This window comes from Leuresthes tenuis, unplaced genomic scaffold (genome assembly GCF_036924035.1).
Source record: "Leuresthes tenuis unplaced genomic scaffold, fLeuTen1.0.hap1 SCAF_1, whole genome shotgun sequence".
Classification (NCBI taxonomy): Eukaryota; Metazoa; Chordata; class Actinopteri; order Atheriniformes; family Atherinopsidae; genus Leuresthes; species Leuresthes tenuis.
This window is the reverse complement of record NW_027325355.1, coordinates 42,739,541-42,759,316: the sequence shown is the minus strand read 5'-3', so window position 1 is coordinate 42,759,316 and position 19,776 is coordinate 42,739,541. Positions and strand designations below refer to the sequence as shown.

The window sequence follows — 19,776 nt, the reverse complement described above, 5'->3', positions numbered from 1 at the left end:
CACATGAGGAAGTTGGTCATCTTCAGTTTCTGCTGCTTTGTTGGCAGACACGAAGTGATCTTAGAGTCTCATTTTCAGCTGGAGAAAATTATCACGTCAGGGAACAAGATGTGCCCACTACATATCAGCCTTTCTTGGCAATTATCTGGTTGCATAGAGGAACCGTATGATTCCAGTACCTATATAATGCACATTTGTCACAGACATTGTTACTTACGGCCACACCACCCTGAATATGCCCAACCTCGTCTGATCTCAGAACCCAAGCAGGGTTGGGCCTGATTAGTACTTGAATGGGAGACTGCTTGGGAATACCAGGTGCTGTAAGCTTTTTCTCTTCTCTCTACCACCTGCATGTCTTTTGTTGCAATGTCTGATCGCCCTGTGACACATGAGGAAGTTGGTCATCTTCAGCTGCTGCTGCTTTGTTGGCAGACACGAAGTGATATGAGAGTCTCAGTTTCAGCTGGAGAGAATAATCACATCAGGGAAGATGTTTCCACTACTTATCAGCCTTTCTTGGCAATTATCTGGTTGCATAGAGGAACCGTATGATTCCAGTACCTATACAGTTTATATTTGTCACAGACATTGTTGCTTACGGCCACACCACCCTGAATATGCCCGACCTCGTCTGATCTTGGAAGCCAAGCAGGGTTGGGCCTGGTTAGTACTTGGATGGGAGACCGCTTGGGAATACCATGTGCTGTAAGCTTTTTCTCTTCTCTCAACCACCTGCATGTCTTTTGTTGCAACGCCTGATCACCCTGTGACACATTAGGAAGTTGGTCATCTTCAGCTGCTGCTGCTTTGTTGGCAGACACGAAGTGATCTTAGAGTCTCATTTTCAGCTGGAGAAAATTATCACGTCAGGGAACAAGATGTGCCCACTACATATCAGCCTTTTTCGGCAATTATCTTGTTACATAGAGGAACCATATGATTCCATTGCCTATATAATGCACATTTGTCACAGAGATTGTTGCTTACGGCCAAACCACCCTGAATATGTCTGACCTCGTCTGATCTCAGAAGCCAAGGAGGGTTGGGCCTGGTTAGTACTTTGATGAGAGACCGCTTGGGATTACGAGGTGCTGTAAGCTTTTTCTCTTCTCTCTACCACCTGCATGTCTTTTGTTGCAACGTCTGATCGCCCTGTGACACATGAGGAAGTTGGTCATCTTCAGCTGCTGCTGCTTTGTTGGCAGACACAAAGTGATCTGAGAGTCTCAGTTTCAGCTGAAGAGAATAATCACATCAGGGAAGAAGATGTGCCCACTACAAGTTAGCCTTTCTTTGCAATTATCTGGTTGCATAGAGGAACCGTATGATTCCAGTACCTATATAATGCATATTTGTCACAGACATTGCTACTTTCGGCCACACCACCCTGAATATGCCCGACCTAGTATGATCTCGGAACCCAAGCAGTGTTGGGCCTGGTTAGTACTTGAATGGGAGACCGCTTGGGAATACCAGGTGCTGTAAATTTTTTCTCTTCTCTCTACGACCTGCATGTCTTTTGTTGCAATGTCTGATCATCCTGTGACACATGAGGAAGTTGGTCATCTTCAGCTGCTGCTGCTTTGTTGGCAGACACGAAGTGATCTTAGAGTCTCAGTTTCAGCTGCAGAGAATAATCACATCAGGGAAGAAGATGTGCCCACTACAAGTTAGCCTTTCTTGGCAATTATCTGGTTGCATAGAGGAACCGTATGATTCCAGTACCTATATAATGCACATTTGTCACAGACATTGTTACTTACGGCCACACCACCCTGAATATGCCCGACCTCGTCTGATCTCAGAACCCAAGCAGGGTTGGGCCTTGTTAGTACTTGAATGGGAGACTGCTTGGGAATACCAGGTGCTGTAAGCTTTTTCTCTTCTCTCTACCACCTGCATGTCTTTTGTTGCAATGTCTGATCGCCCTGTGACACATGAGGAAGTTGGTCATCTTCAGCTGCTGCTGCTTTGTTGGCAGACACGAAGTGATATGAGAGTCTCAGTTTCAGCTGGAGAGAATAATCACGACAGGGAAGATGTTTCCACTACTTATCAGCCTTTCTTGGCAATTATCTGGTTGCATAGAGGAACCGTATAATTCCAGTACCTATACAGTTTATATTTGTCACAGACATTGTTGCTTACGGCCACACCACCCTGAATATGCCCGACCTCGTCTGATCTTGGAAGCCAAGCAGGGTTGGGCCTGGTTAGTACTTGGATGGGAGACTGCTTGGGAATACCAGGTGCTGTAAGCTTTTTCTCTTCTCTCAACCACCTGCATGTCTTTTGTTGCAACGTCTGATCACCCTGTGACACATGAGGAAGTTGGTCATCTTCAGCTTCTGCTGCTTTGTTGGCAGACACGAAGTGATCTTAGAGTCTCATTTTCAAATGGAGAAAATTATCACGTCAGGGAACAAGATGTGCCCACTACATATCAGCCTTTCTCGGCAATTATCTTGTTACATAGAGGAACCATATGATTCCATTGCCTATATAATGCACATTTGTCACAGAGATTGTTGCTTACGGCCAAACCACCCTGAATATGTCTGACCTCGTCTGCTCTCAGAAGCCAAGGAGGGTTCGGCCTGGTTAGTACTTGGGTGGGAGACTGCTTGGGAATACCAGGTGCTGTAAGCTTTATCTCTTCTCTGGACCACCTGAATGTCTTTTGTTGCAACGTCTGATCACCCTGTGACACATGAGGAAGTTGGTCATCTTCAGCTTCTGCTGCTTTGTTGGCAGACACGAAGTGATCTGAGAGTCTCAGTTTCAGCTGAAGAGAATGATCACATCAGAGAAGATGATATGCCCACTACACATCAGCCTTTCTCTGCAATTATCTGGTTTCATAGAGGAAGTGTATGATTCCAGTACCTATATAATTCACATTTCTAACAAATATTGTTGCTTACCGCCACACCACCCTGAATAAGCCCCACCTTGTCTTATCCTGGAAGCCAAGCGGGGTTGGGTCTGGTTCGTACTTCAATGGGAGACTGCTTGGGAATACCAGGTGCTGTAAGCTTTTTCTCTTCTCTCTACCACCTGCATGTGTTTTGTTGCAACGTCTGATCACCCTGTGACACATGAGGAAGTTTGTCATCTTCAGCTGCTGCTGCTTTGTTGGCAGACACGAAGTGATCTGAGAGTCTCAGTTTCAACTGAAGAGAATAATAACGTCAGGGAAGAAGATGTGCCCACTACACATCAGCCTTTCTCGGCAATTATCTGGTTACATAGAGGAACTGTATGATTCCAGTACCTATATAATGCACATTTGTCACAGACATTGTTGCTTACGGCCACACCACCCTCAATATGCCTGACCTCGTCTGATCTCGGAAGCCAAGCACGGTTGGCCTGGTTAGTACTTGGGTGGGAGACTGCTTGGGAATACCAGGTGCTGTAAGCTTTATCTCTTCTCTGGACCACCTGAATGTTTTTTGTTGCAACGTCTGATCACCCTGTGACACATGAGGAAGTTGGTCATCTTCAGCTTCTGCTGCTTTGTTGGCAGACACGAAGTGATCTGAGAGTCTCAGTTTCAGCTGCAGAGAATAATAACGTCAGGGAAGAAGATGTGCCCACTACACATCAGCCTTTCTCGGCAATTATCTGGTTACATAGAAGAAGTGTATTTTTCCAGTACCTATATAATGCACATTTGTCACAGACATTGTTGCTTACGGCCACACCACCCTCAATATGCCTGACCTCGTCTGATCTCGGAAGCCAAGCACGGTTGGCCTGGTTAGTACTTGGGTGGGAGACTGCTTGGGAATACCAGGTGCTGTAAGCTTTATCTCTTCTCTGGACCACCTGAATGTCTTTTGTTGCAACGTCTGATCACCCTGTGACACATGAGGAAGTTGGTCATCTTCAGCTTCTGCTGCTTTGTTGGCAGACACGAAGTGATCTGAGAGTCTCAGTTTCAGCTGCAGAGAATAATCACGTCAGGGAAGAAGATGTGCCCACTACACATAAGCCTTTCTCTGCAATTATCTGGTTACATAGAGGAACCATATGATTCCAGTACCTATATAATGCACATTTGTCACAGACATTGTCGCTTACGGCCACACCACCCTGAACATGCCTGACCTCGTCTGATCTCGGAAGCCAAGCAAGGTTGGCCTGGTTAGTACTTGGGTGGGAGACTGCTTGGGAATACCAGGTGCTGTAAGCTTTATCTCTTCTCTGGACCACCTAAATGTCTTTTGTTGCAACGTCTGATCACCCTGTGACACATGAGGAAGTTGGTCATCTTCAGCTGCTGCTGCTTTGTTGGCAGACACGAAGTGATCTGAGAGTCTCAGTTTCAGCTGCAGAGAATAATCACGTCAGGGAAGAAGATGTGCCCACTACACATAAGCCTTTCTCTGCAATTATCTGGTTACATAGAGGAACCGTATGATTCCAGTACCTATATAATGCACATTTGTCACAGAGATTGTCGCTTACGGCCACACCACCCTGAATATAATATGCCCGACCTCGTCCGATCTCGGAAGCCAAGCGGGGTTGTGCCTGGTTAGTACTTGGGTGGGAGACTGCTTGGGAATACCAGGTGCTGTAAGCTTTTTCTCTTCTCTCTACCACCTGCATGTCTTTTGTTGCAACGTCTGATCACCCTGTGACACATGAGGAAGTTGGTCATCTTCAGCTGCTGCTGCTTCTTTGTTGGCAGACACAAAGTGATCTGAGAGTCTCAGTTTCAGCTGGAGAGAATAATCACATCACGGAAGAAGATATGCCCACTACACATCAGCCTTTCTCGGCAATTATCTGGTTACATAGAGGAACTGTATGATTCCAGTACCTATATAATGCACATTTGTCACAGACTTTGTTGCTTACGGCCACACCACCCTGAACATATCCAACCTTGTCCGATCTCGGAAGCCAAGCACGGTTGGGCCTTGTTAGTACTTAGATGGGAGACTGCTTGGGAATACCAGGTGCTGTAAGCTTTTTGTCTTCTCTCTACCACCTGCATGTCTTTTGTTGCAACGTCTGATCACCCTGTGACACATGAGGAAGTTGGTCATCTTCAGCTCCTGCTGCTTTGTTGGCAGACATGAGGTAATCTGAGAGTCTCAGTTTCAGCTGCAGAGAATAATCACGTCAGGGAAGAAGATGTGCCCACTACAAGTCAGCTTTTCTCTGCAATTATCTGGTTACATAGAGGAACCGTATGATTCCAGTACCTATATAATGCACATTTGTCACAGACATTGTTACTTACGGCCACACCACCCTGAATTTGCCTGACCTCGTCTGATCTCAGAAGCCAAGCAGTGTTGGGCCTGGTTAGTACTTAAATGGGAGACCGCTTGGGAATACCAGGTGCTATAAGCTTTTTGTCTTCTCTTGACCACCTGCATGTCTTTTGTTGCAACGTCTGATCACCCTGTGACACATGAGGAAGTTGGTCATCTTCAGCTGCTGCTGCTTTGTTGGCAGACACGAAGTGATCTGAGAGTCTCAGTTTCAGCTGGAGAGAATGATCACATCAGAGAAGATGATATGCCCACTACACATCAGCCTTTCTCTGCAATTATCTGGTTACATAGAGGAAGTGTATGATTCCAGTACTTAGCAGCCACCACCCCAAGGCCCCTAAGGGACCCCGCCCCACACCGCAAGACAGCCCCACCTGCAAGCCCCCAAAACTGCCCTCCAAGCCCGACACACAGTCCCCCCCAGCAATGACCAACCCGGTCCCCACGACCCGAGAGACCACCAGACGCCCGAAGCCACACAGTTAATCAGCGGGGACCAGAGAGAATGAAATTCAGCCAATTGATGTTTTAAGGAGGCAGACATTGTTCCCATGCTAATATAATCTAAAAGAACATTTCTAAACAGGTTAATACACAGACTGTTTTTCGCTTTCCAGTTCATGAGAATAGTTTTCTTTGCGATACATAACACTGCGAGGACCATGCAAACAAGCAGAGAAAAAACAAACACACAAACAAACAAAAACAAGCACAAGTAGTGGCAATCGCATACAACACAACTGTGCATATAGATGACCTGAGGCGACATGGTAATACATCAACTGCTACTGGACTAATGAATGTGTATTGTGTGTGTGTGTGTGTGTGTGTGTGAGAACATGCAACACCCATGGCACAGGACCTACTTGATAACCGTTCTTACTTACAACCACGCATCCACCCAGAAGACAGCAGTGGAAGCCCCCGGACAGAGCCCCCATAAGCATAGGGCAGAGGCGCCCGGGAGCCAGGGGCAACAGCCCACCGACCCCACCAGGCCCCAGCCGCCCAGACATGGGCCGTGCACCGGACCCGGCCCCAGGAGCCCGAGCGCCCCAAAACCCCCCGGCAGAGGCCCCACCCAATACCCGGGAGGGCCAAGCGCCCCAGACAGCCACGCAGTGGGTCAGCGCCTGCCCCAGTGCCCCTGGCCAAGAGCCCTGGCAGTCAAGACGTGCCCACAGGTGGGTGAAGTCGCGAGGAGTGGGGAGAGGCAACGCCGCCCCCCCATTGGGAGAAGCACAGGCAGGCCAGGCGACAGCAAGTCCCAGACCCAGGCCCAATCATCACCACACACACTTTCACGTCCCATACATCCACACATCCACACGTCATCCCTCCCTTGACTCCGCTGGGGTCTAGCACAGTGGGCACACCATGGGGCCAGCAGCCCCCCAGCCACCACAGACCCTGAACCAGCAGAATAATTAATTCCTCCTGGCCACTCCTTCCCGAGCAGCAACCAGGAAGTAGGGGTGTGAGAAGACCCCTCCCCTCACCCTTCTGGCTCTTCAATATTTTCTAATAGTGAGCGATTAAAATTGAGGGGCAGCCAACCTTGTAGAACTGGGAGCGCGGCCCTCTGGGCAGCCTACATACCCAAAGAGCCCCGTCCACCAGATGCCACTCAGTGCAACCACCCCCCAAGACCTAATGTGTGTGTGTGTGTTTGATAAGTAGTGATGTCTAAGGTGTAATTAAAACAGGGGCGGGGAACTGCAGAGTGCAGCCAAGGGGACCACCTACGTGGTCCCATCCAGTACACCCCACAGAACACACACGCCCCCCAAAACCCTTCATGTGTGAGTGTGTGCTGTGTACAGGAGCCAAAAGGGAGAGGGTATGGGGATATACACCGGGGGAGCTACTCTCCCCCGGAGAGGGCTGCCAGGGCCTTGCTGCAATAGGCACCCCCGCTACCTGGGACCCAGCACAGGGCAGGAGGGCCTGATGTCCACCAGGCTCGGGGCTTGCAGCGACCATATTCCGGGAGCTACTGTACCCCCAGAAGGTACCCACCCCGCCCAACCCCACTCAACCCAACCCCATCCCACCCCGGAGGACCTCTACAAAAAAACAAACAAACCACCCGGTCACACCAGACGCAGCAGCCCGGGCCTGAGACCCACCATCACCCAGGCCCCCCCCTCAACAGAGGAAAAGCACCCCCCCACCGCACGCCCCAACAGCCTAAAGAAAACAACCACCTGCGGATACCCTGGAGGTCCCAGAGCAACAAGCCTGGCACCAGGACCTGCACCAACCCACCCATACTGTGGCATGTCCAGGGCAACCCAGCCCCCCCGGGCGCAAGGCAGCGCCCAGCCACCAGGGCCCAGGCCCAGCACCACCACCCACGCCAGAGCGGCCCAGCCACCCGGTACAGAGCCAGCAGCCACCACCCCAAGGCCCCTAAGGGACCCCGCCCCACACAGCAAGACATCCCCACCCGCAAGCCCCCAAAACTGCCCTCCAAGCCCGACACACAGTCCCCCCCAGCAATGACCAACCCGGTCCCCACGACCCGAGAGACCACCAGACGCCCAAAGCCACACAGCCCCCCCCAGCACACACCCAACCGCCCAGAGCGACGGGACAGCAACCCACCACCACCACTATGTGATAAAGCTAATCAGCGGGGACCAGAGAGAATGAAATTCAGCCAATTGATGTTTTGAGGAGGCAGACATTGTTTCCATGCTAATATAATCTAAAATAACATTTCTAAACTGCTTAATACACAGACTGTTTTTCGCTTTCCAGGTCATGAGAATAGTTTTCTTTGCGATACATAACACTGCGAGGACCATGCAAACAAGCAGAGAAAAAACAAACACACAAACAAACAAAAACAAGCACAAGTAGTGGCAATCGCATACAACACAACTGTGCATATAGATGACCTGAGGCGACATGGTAATACATCAACTGCTACTGGACTAATGAATGTGTATTGTGTGTGTGTGTGTGAGAACATGCAACACCCATGGCACAGGACCTACATGATAACCGTTCTTACTTATGAGTGTATAAGTGTACACGGCCACAATCCACAGCCCCCCCAAGCAATCAGAAACAGGCAGAGAGGCCCACAAGACCCAGGCCACCAGCAGCCCCCACGGAGCACAGAACCCAGGATACCCACCGCAGGGACAACCACGCATCCACCCAGAAGACAGCAGTGGAAGCCCCCGGACAGAGCCCCCATAAGCATAGGGCAGAGGCGCCCGGGAGCCAGGGGAAACAGCCCACCGACCCCACCAGGCCCCAGCAGCCCAGACATGGGCCGTGCACCGGACCCGGCCCCAGGAGCCCGAGCGCCCCAAAACCCCCCGGCAGAGGCCCCACCCAATACCCGGGAGGGCCAAGCGCCCCAGACAGCCATGCAGTGGGTCAGCGCCTGCCTCAGTGCCCCTGGCCAAGAGCCCTGGCAGTCAAGACGTGCCCACAGGTGGGTGAAGTCGCGAGGAGTGGGGAGAGGCAACGCCGCCCCCCCATTGGGAGAAGCACAGGCAGGCCAGGCGACAGCAAGTCCCAGACCCAGGCCCAATCATCACCACACACACTTTCACGTCCCATACATCCACACGTCATCCCTCCCTTGACTCCGCTGGGGTCTAGCACAGTGGGCACACCATGGGGCCAGCAGCCCCCCAGCCACCACAGACCCTGAACCAGCAGAATAATTAATTCCTCCTGGCCACTCCTTCCCGAGCAGCAACCAGGAAGCAGGGGTGTGAGAAGACCCCTCCCCTCACCCTTCTGGCTCTTCAATATTTTCTAATAGTGAGCGATTAAAATTGAGGGGCAGCCAACCTTGTAGAACTGGGAGCGCGGCCCTCTGGGCAGCCTACATACCCAAAGAGCCCCGTCCACCAGATGCCACTCAGTGCAACCACCCCCCAAGACCTAATGTGTGTGTGTGTGTTTGATAAGTAGTGATGTCTAAGGTGTAATTAAAACAGGGGCGGGGAACTGCAGAGTGCAGCCAAGGGGACCACCTACGTGGCCCCATCCACTACACCCCACAGAACACACACGCCCCCCAAAACCCTTCATGTGTGAGTGTGTGCTGTGTACAGGAGCCAAAAGGGAGAGGGTATGAAGGCAGCCAGGGACTGGCTGCAATAGGCACCCCCGCTACCTGGGACCCAGCACAGGGCAGGAGGGCCTGATGTCCACCAGGCTCGGGGCTTGCAGCGACCATATTCCGGGAGCTACTGTACCCCCAGAAGGTACCCACCCCGCCCAACCCCATCCCACCCCGGAGGACCTCTACAAAAAAACAAACAAACCACCCGGTCACACCAGACGCAGCAGCCCGGGCCTGAGACCCACCATCACCCAGGCACCCCCCTCAACAGGGGAAAAGCACCCCCCCCCCACCGCACGCCCCAACACCCTAAAGAAAACAACCACCTGCGGACACCCTGGAGGTCCCAGAGCAACAAGCCTGGCACCAGGACCTGCACCAACCCACCCATACTGTGGCATGTCCAGGGCAACCCAGCCCCCCCGGGCGCAAGGCAGCGCCCAGCCACCAGGGCCCAGGCCCAGCACCACCACCCACGCCAGAGCGGCCCAGCCACCCGGTACAGAGCCAGCAGCCACCACCCCAAGGCCCCTAAGGGACCCCGCCCCACACAGCAAGACAGCCCCACCCGCAAGCCCCCAAAACTGCCCTCCAAGCCCGACACACAGTCCCCCCCAGCAATGACCAACCCGGTCCCCACGACCCGAGAGACCACCAGACGCCCAAAGCCACACAGCCCCCCCCCAGCACACACCCAACCGCCCAGAGCGACGGGACAGCAACCCACCACCACCACTATGTGATAAAGCTAATCAGCGGGGACCAGAGAGAATGAAATTCAGCCAATTGATGTTTTGAGGAGGCAGACATTGTTTCCATGCTAATATAATCTAAAATAACATTTCTAAACTGCTTAATACACAGACTGTTTTTCGCTTTCCAGTTCATGAGAATAGTTTTCTTTGCGATACATAACACTGCGAGGACCATGCAAACAAGCAGAGAAAAAACAAACACACAAACAAACAAAAACAAGCACAAGTAGTGGCAATCGCATACAACACAACTGTGCATATAGATGACCTGAGGCGACATGGTAATACATTAACTGCTACTGGACTAATGAATGTGTATTGTGTGTGTGTGTGTGTGTGAGAACATGCAACACCCATGGCACAGGACCTACATGATAACCGTGCTTAGTTATGAGTGTATAAGTGTACACGGCCACAATCCACAGCCCCCCCAAGCAATCAGAAACAGGCAGAGAGGCCCATAAGACCCAGGCCACCAGCAGCCCCCACGGAGCACAGAACCCAGGATGCCCACCGCAGGGACAACCACGCATCCACCCAGAAGACAGCAGTGGAAGCCCCCGGACTGAGCCCCCATAAGCATAGGGCAGAGGCGCCCGGGAGCCAAGGGCAACAGCCCACCGACCGCACCAGGCCCCAGCCGCCCAGACATGGGCCGTGCACCGGACCCGGCCCCAGGAGCCCGAGCGCCCCAAAACCCCCCGGCAGAGGCCCCACCCAATACCCGGGAGGGCCAAGCGCCCCAGACAGCCACGCAGTGGGTCAGCGCCTGCCCCAGTGCCCCTGGCCAAGAGCCCTGGCAGTCAAGACGTGCCCACAGGTGGGTGAAGTCGCGAGGAGTGGGGAGAGGCAACGCCGCCCCCCCATTGGGAGAAGCACAGGCAGGCCAGGCGACAGCAAGTCCCAGACCCAGGCCCAATCATCACCACACACACTTTCACGTCCCATACATCCACACATCCACACGTCATCCCTCCCTTGACTCTGCTGGGGTCTAGCACAGTGGGCACACCATGGGGCCAGCAGCCCCCCAGCCACCACAGACCCTGAACCAGCAGAATAATTAATTCCTCCTGGCCACTCCTTCCCGAGCAGCAACCAGGAAGCAGGGGTGTGAGAAGACCCCTCCCCTCACACTTCTGGCTCTTCAATATTTTCTAATAGTGAGCGATTAAAATTGAGGGGCAGCCAACCTTGTAGAACTGGGAGCGCAGCCCTCTGGGCAGCCTACATACCCAAAGAGCCCCGTCCACCAGATGCCACTCAGTGCAACCACCCCCCAAGACCTAATGTGTGTGTGTGTGTTTGATAAGTAGTGATGTCTAAGGTGTAATTAAAACAGGGGCGGGGAACTGCAGAGTGCAGCCAAAGGGACCACCTACGTGGCCCCATCCACTACACCCCACAGAACACACACGCCCCCCAAAACCCTTCATGTGTGAGTGTGTGCTGTGTACAGGAGCCAAAAGGGAGAGGGTATGAAGGCAGCCAGGGACTGGCTGCAATAGGCACCCCCGCTACCTGGGACCCAGCACAGGGCAGGAGGGCCTGATGTCCACCAGGCTCGGGGCTTGCAGCGACCATATTCCGGGAGCTACTGTACCCCCAGAAGGTACCCACCCCGCCCAACCCCATCCCACCCCGGAGGACCTCTACAAAAAAACAAACAAACCACCCGGTCACACCAGACGCAGCAGCCCGGGCCTGAGACCCACCATCACCCAGGCACCCCCCTCAACAGGGGAAAAGCACCCCCCCCACCGCACGCCCCAACACCCTAAAGAAAACAACCACCTGCGGACACCCTGGAGGTCCCAGAGCAACAAGCCTGGCACCAGGACCTGCACCAACCCACCCATACTGTGGCATGTCCAGGGCAACCCAGCCCCCCCGGGCGCAAGGCAGCGCCCAGCCACCAGGGCCCAGGCCCAGCACCACCACCCACGCCAGAGCGGCCCAGCCACCCGGTACAGAGCCAGCAGCCACCACCCCAAGGCCCCTAAGGGACCCCGCCCCACACAGCAAGACAGCCCCACCCGCAAGCCCCCAAAACTGCCCTCCAAGCCCGACACACAGTCCCCCCCAGCAATGACCAACCCGGTCCCCACGACCCGAGAGACCACCAGACGCCCAAAGCCACACAGCCCCCCCCCAGCACACACCCAACCGCCCAGAGCGACGGGACAGCAACCCACCACCACCACTATGTGATAAAGCTAATCAGCGGGGACCAGAGAGAATGAAATTCAGCCAATTGATGTTTTGAGGAGGCAGACATTGTTTCCATGCTAATATAATCTAAAATAACATTTCTAAACTGCTTAATACACAGACTGTTTTTCGCTTTCCAGTTCATGAGAATAGTTTTCTTTGCGATACATAACACTGCGAGGACCATGCAAACAAGCAGAGAAAAAACAAACACACAAACAAACAAAAACAAGCACAAGTAGTGGCAATCGCATACAACACAACTGTGCATATAGATGACCTGAGGCGACATGGTAATACATTAACTGCTACTGGACTAATGAATGTGTATTGTGTGTGTGTGTGTGTGTGAGAACATGCAACACCCATGGCACAGGACCTACATGATAACCGTGCTTAGTTATGAGTGTATAAGTGTACACGGCCACAATCCACAGCCCCCCCAAGCAATCAGAAACAGGCAGAGAGGCCCATAAGACCCAGGCCACCAGCAGCCCCCACGGAGCACAGAACCCAGGATGCCCACCGCAGGGACAACCACGCATCCACCCAGAAGACAGCAGTGGAAGCCCCCGGACTGAGCCCCCATAAGCATAGGGCAGAGGCGCCCGGGAGCCAAGGGCAACAGCCCACCGACCGCACCAGGCCCCAGCCGCCCAGACATGGGCCGTGCACCGGACCCGGCCCCAGGAGCCCGAGCGCCCCAAAACCCCCCGGCAGAGGCCCCACCCAATACCCGGGAGGGCCAAGCGCCCCAGACAGCCACGCAGTGGGTCAGCGCCTGCCCCAGTGCCCCTGGCCAAGAGCCCTGGCAGTCAAGACGTGCCCACAGGTGGGTGAAGTCGCGAGGAGTGGGGAGAGGCAACGCCGCCCCCCCATTGGGAGAAGCACAGGCAGGCCAGGCGACAGCAAGTCCCAGACCCAGGCCCAATCATCACCACACACACTTTCACGTCCCATACATCCACACATCCACACGTCATCCCTCCCTTGACTCTGCTGGGGTCTAGCACAGTGGGCACACCATGGGGCCAGCAGCCCCCCAGCCACCACAGACCCTGAACCAGCAGAATAATTAATTCCTCCTGGCCACTCCTTCCCGAGCAGCAACCAGGAAGCAGGGGTGTGAGAAGACCCCTCCCCTCACACTTCTGGCTCTTCAATATTTTCTAATAGTGAGCGATTAAAATTGAGGGGCAGCCAACCTTGTAGAACTGGGAGCGCAGCCCTCTGGGCAGCCTACATACCCAAAGAGCCCCGTCCACCAGATGCCACTCAGTGCAACCACCCCCCAAGACCTAATGTGTGTGTGTGTGTGTGTTTGATAAGTAGTGATGTCTAAGGTGTAATTAAAACAGGGGCGGGGAACTGCAGAGTGCAGCCAAAGGGACCACCTACGTGGCCCCATCCACTACACCCCACAGAACACACACGCCCCCCAAAACCCTTCATGTGTGAGTGTGTGCTGTGTACAGGAGCCAAAAGGGAGAGGGTATGAAGGCAGCCAGGGACTGGCTGCAATAGGCACCCCCGCTACCTGGGACCCAGCACAGGGCAGGAGGGCCTGATGTCCACCAGGCTCGGGGCTTGCAGCGACCATATTCCGGGAGCTACTGTACCCCCAGAAGGTACCCACCCCGCCCAACCCCATCCCACCCCGGAGGACCTCTACAAAAAAACAAACAAACCACCCGGTCACACCAGACGCAGCAGCCCGGGCCTGAGACCCACCATCACCCAGGCACCCCCCTCAACAGGGGAAAAGCACCCCCCCCACCGCACGCCCCAACACCCTAAAGAAAACAACCACCTGCGGACACCCTGGAGGTCCCAGAGCAACAAGCCTGGCACCAGGACCTGCACCAACCCACCCATACTGTGGCATGTCCAGGGCAACCCAGCCCCCCCGGGCGCAAGGCAGCGCCCAGCCACCAGGGCCCAGGCCCAGCACCACCACCCACGCCAGAGCGGCCCAGCCACCCGGTACAGAGCCAGCAGCCACCACCCCAAGGCCCCTAAGGGACCCCGCCCCACACAGCAAGACAGCCCCACCCGCAAGCCCCCAAAACTGCCCTCCAAGCCCGACACACAGTCCCCCCCAGCAATGACCAACCCGGTCCCCACGACCCGAGAGACCACCAGACGCCCAAAGCCACACAGCCCCCCCCCAGCACACACCCAACCGCCCAGAGCGACGGGACAGCAACCCACCACCACCACTATGTGATAAAGCTAATCAGCGGGGACCAGAGAGAATGAAATTCAGCCAATTGATGTTTTGAGGAGGCAGACATTGTTTCCATGCTAATATAATCTAAAATAACATTTCTAAACTGCTTAATACACAGACTGTTTTTCGCTTTCCAGTTCATGAGAATAGTTTTCTTTGCGATACATAACACTGCGAGGACCATGCAAACAAGCAGAGAAAAAACAAACACACAAACAAACAAAAACAAGCACAAGTAGTGGCAATCGCATACAACACAACTGTGCATATAGATGACCTGAGGCGACATGGTAATACATTAACTGCTACTGGACTAATGAATGTGTATTGTGTGTGTGTGTGTGTGTGAGAACATGCAACACCCATGGCACAGGACCTACATGATAACCGTGCTTAGTTATGAGTGTATAAGTGTACACGGCCACAATCCACAGCCCCCCCAAGCAATCAGAAACAGGCAGAGAGGCCCATAAGACCCAGGCCACCAGCAGCCCCCACGGAGCACAGAACCCAGGATGCCCACCGCAGGGACAACCACGCATCCACCCAGAAGACAGCAGTGGAAGCCCCCGGACTGAGCCCCCATAAGCATAGGGCAGAGGCGCCCGGGAGCCAAGGGCAACAGCCCACCGACCGCACCAGGCCCCAGCCGCCCAGACATGGGCCGTGCACCGGACCCGGCCCCAGGAGCCCGAGCGCCCCAAAACCCCCCGGCAGAGGCCCCACCCAATACCCGGGAGGGCCAAGCGCCCCAGACAGCCACGCAGTGGGTCAGCGCCTGCCCCAGTGCCCCTGGCCAAGAGCCCTGGCAGTCAAGACGTGCCCACAGGTGGGTGAAGTCGCGAGGAGTGGGGAGAGGCAACGCCGCCCCCCCATTGGGAGAAGCACAGGCAGGCCAGGCGACAGCAAGTCCCAGACCCAGGCCCAATCATCACCACACACACTTTCACGTCCCATACATCCACACATCCACACGTCATCCCTCCCTTGACTCTGCTGGGGTCTAGCACAGTGGGCACACCATGGGGCCAGCAGCCCCCCAGCCACCACAGACCCTGAACCAGCAGAATAATTAATTCCTCCTGGCCACTCCTTCCCGAGCAGCAACCAGGAAGCAGGGGTGTGAGAAGACCCCTCCCCTCACACTTCTGGCTCTTCAATATTTTCTAATAGTGAGCGATTAAAATTGAGGGGCAGCCAACCTTGTAGAACTGGGAGCGCAGCCCTCTGGGCAGCCTACATACCCAAAGAGCCCCGTCCACCAGATGCCACTCAGTGCAACCACCCCCCAAGACCTAATGTGTGTGTGTGTGTGTGTTTGATAAGTAGTGATGTCTAAGGTGTAATTAAAACAGGGGCGGGGAACTGCAGAGTGCAGCCAAGGGGACCACCTACGTGGCCCCATCCACTACACCCCACAGAACACACACGCCCCCCAAAACCCTTCATGTGTGAGTGTGTGCTGTGTACAGGAGCCAAAAGGGAGAGGGGTATGGGGATATACACCGGGAGAGCTAGTCTCCCCCAGAGAGGGCAGCCAGGGACTGGCTGCAATAGGCACCCCCGCTACCTGGGACCCAGCACAGGGCAGGAGGGCCTGATGTCCACCAGGCTCGGGGCTTGCAGCGACCATATTCCGGGAGCTACTGTACCCCCAGAAGGTACCCACCCCGCCCAACCCCACTCAACCCAACCCCATCCCACCCCGGAGGACCTCTACAAAAAAACAAACAAACCACCCGGTCACACCAGACGCAGCAGCCCGGGCCTGAGACCCACCATCACCCAGGCCCCCCCCTCAACAGGGGAAAAGCACCCCCCCCACCGCACGCCCCAACACCCTAAAGAAAACAACCACCTGCGGACACCCTGGAGGTCCCAGAGCAACAAGCCTGGCACCAGGACCTGCACCAACCCACCCATACTGTGGCATGTCCAGGGCAACCCAGCCCCCCCGGGCGCAAGGCAGCGCCCAGCCACCAGGGCCCAGGCCCAGCACCACCACCCACGCCAGAGCGGCCCAGCCACCCGGTACAGAGCCAGCAGCCACCACCCCAAGGCCCCTAAGGGACCCCGCCCCACACAGCAAGACAGCCCCACCCGCAAGCCCCCAAAACTGCCCTCCAAGCCCGACACACAGTCCCCCCCAGCAATGACCAACCCGGTCCCCACGACCCGAGAGACCACCAGACGCCCAAAGCCACACAGCCCCCCCCCCCCAGCACACACCCAACCGCCCAGAGCGATGGGACAGCAACCCACCACCACCACTATGTGATAAAGCTAATCAGCGGGGACCAGAGAGAATGAAATTCAGCCAATTGATGTTTTGAGGAGGCAGACATTGTTTCCATGCTAATATAACTCTCCCAGTGTATATCCCCATACCCCTCTCCCTTTTGGCTCCTGTACACAGCACGCTGTGTGCCCGCTGCGCTACACCCCAGCGGAGTCAAGGGAGGGAGGACGTGTGGATGTGTGGATGTATGGGACGTCAAAGTGTGTGTGGTGATGATTGGGCCTGGGTCTGGGACTTGCCGTCGCCTAGTCTGCCTGTGCTTCTCCCAATAGGGGGGCGGCGTTGCCTCTCCCCACTGCTCGCAACTTCACCCACCTGTGGGCACGTCGTGACTCCCAGTAACTTGGCCAGGGAAGCTGGGGCAGGCGCTTGACCCACTGCGTGGCTGTCTGTGGTGCTTGGCCCTCCCGGGTATTGGGTGGGGCCTCTGCCGGGGGGTTTTGGGGCGTTTTGGGTTCCTGGGGCCCGGGTCCGTGGCCTGGTGGGGTCGGTGGGCTGTTGTCCCTGGCTCCCGGGGGGCCTCTGCCCTATGCTTATGGGGGCTCTGTCCGGGGGCTTCCACTGCTGTCTACTGGGTGGATGCGTGGTTGTCCCTGCGGTGGGCATCCTGGGTTCTGTGCTCCGTGGGGGCTGCTGGTGGCCTGGGTCTTGTGGGCCTCTCTGCCTGCTTCTGATTGCTTGGGGGGGGCTGTGGATTGTGGCACTCATAACTAAGCACGGTTATCATGTAGGTCCTGTGCCATGGGTGTTGCATGTTCCCCCCACACACACACACACAACACACATTCATTAGTCCAGTAGCAGTTGATGTATTACCATGTCGCCTCAGGTCATCTATATCCACAGTTGTGTTGTATGCGATTGCCACTACTTGTGCTTGTTGTTGTTTGTTTGTGTGTTTGTTTGTTCTCTGCTTGTCTGCTTTCAGGTGCTCCTGGTGGCGCAAAGGCTGGATTCGCAACAGAGACCATGGATTATTGTCTGTTTTATTTTTTTACAGGTGTAGCAGCTGGTTGTCTGGTTTTTGTTTCTTTTTTTGTTCTGTTTCCTCTTCTTTCCTTTTCCCCCGGTCCGGTTCAGTTCCATTACATGTTATATATAACAAGAAATAAATAAATGGGCATCAAGGGGAGCTTTACATTTATAAAACTTCCCTTGGCAAAGCAAATCAGTTTGGCATAAAAGGTATTCACAATTCTGCTGCCATAATGCTGAACAGAACAAGGGAAAAAAGTGAAGGAATTCATTTTACAGCTAAATCCTCATAAAGAGCGTATTGCTCAACCATAAGTGTGGTTCTTTCTCATACAAGGTTATACAAAGAAGTTTATGTTTGAAACCAGCTTAAACATGGACAAATATGAAGGACAAAGCAGTTTTAACTTGGTTTGAGTGAAGCAATTCATTTTATGGCAATATCTGAAATCTTGACTATCTCCTTAAAAGAAAGCGAATTTCGGATTCCAGAAGAACAAGTGTGGTTCTTTTTCATATAAGGTAATATAAAGAAGTTTATACTCGAAACCAGCTTAGACATGGATAAATAAGAAGGACAAAGCAGTTTTAACTTGGTTGAAGTGAAGGATTTCATTTTACAGCAAAATCCTGAAACGTGCATTACTCCTCATAAGGAGTGTATTGCTCAAACATGTGTTTTTTTCTCATACAAGATTATAAAAAGAAATTTATGTTTGAAACCAGCTTAAACATGGACAAATATGAAGGACAAAGCAGTTTTAACTTGGTTTGAGTGAAGCGATTCATTTTATGGCAATATCTGAAATCTTGACTATCTCCTTAAAAGAAAGCGAATTTCGGATTCCAGAAGAACAAGTGTGGTTCTTTCTCATATAAGGTAATATAAAGAAGTTTATACTCGAAACCAGCTTAGACATGGATAAATAAGAAGGACAAAGCAGTTTTAACTTGGTTGAAGTGAAGGATTTCATTTTACAGCAAAATCCTGAAACGTGCATTACTCCTCATAAGGAGTGTATTGCTCAAACATGTGTTTTTTTCTCATACAAGATTATAAAAAGAAATTTATGTTTGAAACCAGCTTAAACATGGACAAATATGAAGGACAAAGCAGTTTTAACTTGGTTTGAGTGAAGCGATTCATTTTATGGCAATATCTGAAATCTTGACTATCTCCTTAAAAGAAAGCGAATTTCGGATTCCAGAAGAACAAGTGTGGTTCTTTCTCATATAAGGTAATATAAAGAAGTTTATACTCGAAACCAGCTTAGACATGGATAAATAAGAAGGACAAAGCAGTTTTAACTTGGTTGAAGTGAAGGATTTCATTTTACAGCAAAATCCTGAAACGTGCATTACTCCTCATAAGGAGTGTATTGCTCAAACATGTGTTTTTTTCTCATACAAGATTATAAAAAGAAATTTATGTTTGAAACCAGCTTAAACATGGACAAATATGAAGGACAAAGCAGTTTTAACTTGGTTTGAGTGAAGCGATTCATTTTATGGCAATATCTGAAATCTTGACTATCTCCTTAAAAGAAAGCGAATTTCGGATTCCAGAAGAACAAGTGTGGTTCTTTCTCATATAAGGTAATATAAAGAAGTTTATACTCGAAACCAGCTTAGACATGGATAAATAAGAAGGACAAAGCAGTTTTAACTTGGTTGAAGTGAAGGATTTCATTTTACAGCAAAATCCTGAAACGTGCATTACTCCTCATAAGGAGTGTATTGCTCAAACATGTGTTTTTTTCTCATACAAGATTATAAAAAGAAATTTATGTTTGAAACCAGCTTAAACATGGACAAATATGAAGGACAAAGCAGTTTTAACTTGGTTTGAGTGAAGCGATTCATTTTATGGCAATATCTGAAATCTTGACTATCTCCTTAAAAGAAAGCGAATTTCG

General features: G+C 52.8%; 2 non-coding genes and 11 pseudogenes across 2 annotated transcripts; all 13 read left to right on the top strand.

Annotated features, from left to right (window-relative positions):
• The first annotated feature begins 211 nt into the window (after positions 1-211).
• Positions 212-330, top strand: LOC140292003 (5S ribosomal RNA; annotated as a pseudogene).
• Positions 331-596: 266 nt separating this feature from the next.
• On the top strand, positions 597-715 carry LOC140298560 (5S ribosomal RNA). Its single transcript, XR_011914195.1, has one exon. It is a non-coding gene; the product is annotated as a 5S ribosomal RNA (ribosomal RNA).
• A 269-nt stretch (positions 716-984) lies between these two features.
• On the top strand, positions 985-1,103 carry LOC140295344 (5S ribosomal RNA; annotated as a pseudogene).
• Positions 1,104-1,372: 269 nt separating this feature from the next.
• On the top strand, positions 1,373-1,491 carry LOC140293653 (5S ribosomal RNA; annotated as a pseudogene).
• Positions 1,492-1,760: 269 nt separating this feature from the next.
• Positions 1,761-1,879, top strand: LOC140291619 (5S ribosomal RNA; annotated as a pseudogene).
• Positions 1,880-2,145: 266 nt separating this feature from the next.
• On the top strand, positions 2,146-2,264 carry LOC140297675 (5S ribosomal RNA). Its single transcript, XR_011913389.1, has one exon. It is a non-coding gene; the product is annotated as a 5S ribosomal RNA (ribosomal RNA).
• A 269-nt stretch (positions 2,265-2,533) lies between these two features.
• On the top strand, positions 2,534-2,652 carry LOC140291421 (5S ribosomal RNA; annotated as a pseudogene).
• Positions 2,653-3,309: 657 nt separating this feature from the next.
• On the top strand, positions 3,310-3,427 carry LOC140293441 (5S ribosomal RNA; annotated as a pseudogene).
• A 269-nt stretch (positions 3,428-3,696) lies between these two features.
• Positions 3,697-3,814, top strand: LOC140293440 (5S ribosomal RNA; annotated as a pseudogene).
• A 269-nt stretch (positions 3,815-4,083) lies between these two features.
• On the top strand, positions 4,084-4,201 carry LOC140289368 (5S ribosomal RNA; annotated as a pseudogene).
• A 269-nt stretch (positions 4,202-4,470) lies between these two features.
• On the top strand, positions 4,471-4,594 carry LOC140271055 (5S ribosomal RNA; annotated as a pseudogene).
• Positions 4,595-4,866: 272 nt separating this feature from the next.
• On the top strand, positions 4,867-4,985 carry LOC140294344 (5S ribosomal RNA; annotated as a pseudogene).
• Positions 4,986-5,254: 269 nt separating this feature from the next.
• Positions 5,255-5,373, top strand: LOC140276708 (5S ribosomal RNA; annotated as a pseudogene).
• Positions 5,374-19,776: the final 14,403 nt, after the last annotated feature.